General features: G+C 68.9%; 1 pseudogene; it reads left to right on the plus strand.

Annotated features, from left to right (window-relative positions):
- The window catches only part of LOC103613673, a 3,780-nt pseudogene that overhangs the window by 1,366 nt on the left and 1,941 nt on the right, over positions 1-473 (plus strand).

Consider the following 473-nt stretch of genomic DNA (forward strand, 5'->3'; position numbering starts at 1 on the left):
CCCCCGCGGCCGACCGCTCCGAAATTTCCATAGCCCCGCCCCCCCGCCTTGGCCACGCCCAGCTCCGGCTGCAGCCGCCTTGGATCCCCGATTCTTCCCAGTTCCCTCCCAGTGCTCCCAATATCGCTCCCAGTGCTCCCAGTAAGAGCCGTGCTGGGAGGGATCGTGCTCCCAGTTCCTTCCCGGTGCTCCCAGTATCGCTCCCATTGCACCCAGTATCGCTCCCAGTGCCGCGCGGGGCGGGGCCGCTTTGGGAACCCCTCCGGGCACCGCGCGGCTGCTTTGGGGTGTCGGAACCTGCCCGGGCCGGGGCAGGAGCGGAGGAGCCGCGGGAGGAAGAGGACGGAGGAGGAGGAGCGGAGGAAAAGGAAGAAGAGGAACAGGAAAAGGAGGAGGAGGAAGAGGAGGAAGAGGAGGAGCAGCAGCAGAAGCGCGCGGTTCCCCCGCCCGGCCGCTGAGGCTGCAGGCGCCCC

Source organism: Corvus brachyrhynchos, unplaced genomic scaffold (assembly GCF_000691975.1).
Source record: "Corvus brachyrhynchos isolate BGI_N302 unplaced genomic scaffold, ASM69197v1 scaffold784, whole genome shotgun sequence".
NCBI lineage: Eukaryota > Metazoa > Chordata > Aves > Passeriformes > Corvidae > Corvus > Corvus brachyrhynchos.